The sequence below is a fragment of the Benincasa hispida genome, chromosome 2 (genome assembly GCF_009727055.1).
Source record: "Benincasa hispida cultivar B227 chromosome 2, ASM972705v1, whole genome shotgun sequence".
In the NCBI taxonomy this organism is placed as follows: Eukaryota; Viridiplantae; Streptophyta; class Magnoliopsida; order Cucurbitales; family Cucurbitaceae; genus Benincasa; species Benincasa hispida.
In genome coordinates this window covers 2,838,262-2,838,970 of record NC_052350.1, presented here as the reverse complement: position 1 = coordinate 2,838,970, position 709 = coordinate 2,838,262, and positions in this window count along the sequence as shown.

Genomic DNA, 709 nt, shown 5'->3' with positions numbered 1-709 from the left:
AAATCATCCATCTGGACAATCACAAAAGTCAACGAAGCCCTTCCAGTCTCCTAACTTCACCGGAGTTCTCTTCGCTATCCCCGTAATCGGTAGGTTGCGGAATTCACGGCTTTCATCTTCCCTGCATCTCTTTCCCAAAGTTAAGTTCAGGCGGCGAGCTTCTGTTCAGCCATGAATTATGGGTGGCCCAGAGTCAACCATAGTGTTCTTGGCCGATCTTTGGTTGACCCAAGCGTCCACATACATGAGTTCTTTTTTCTAGTGGCTCCGTCGCCTTTCCCATTTCTTCTGGAGCGCAGATAAGAATTTCAATGCCCCCATCCTGGGATTCTCAATTTCTGCAGCTGGCTCGAGTACCGTCTCCTCCAGTTCAGCCTTGTCTTCGGAGGTAGAGGCTAACGTGGCTTGAAAAGCATTGAACGCGTTCGATTGGACATTCACCCGCCCTATGTGGCCCTCTACATATGAAACAAGATAGGGGCGATTGTAATTGTTTATGCTGTTGCGGCGGCCCCCGCCAGTTGTTTCCTGATCTCGTTGGGATGATTTACAGTCCCCCCTGTGTTCTGGTCTCCTCCCCAGGTCTGGGAGGACTGGAACGGCTGTTTCTGTTTCCCCCATTTGAGAAAGTTGACTGCTTCCTCACATCTTGTGAGTCAGTGCTAAGGTCGTATAGCCGTTCAGTTGCCACATAGGCAGAGGGGAGATC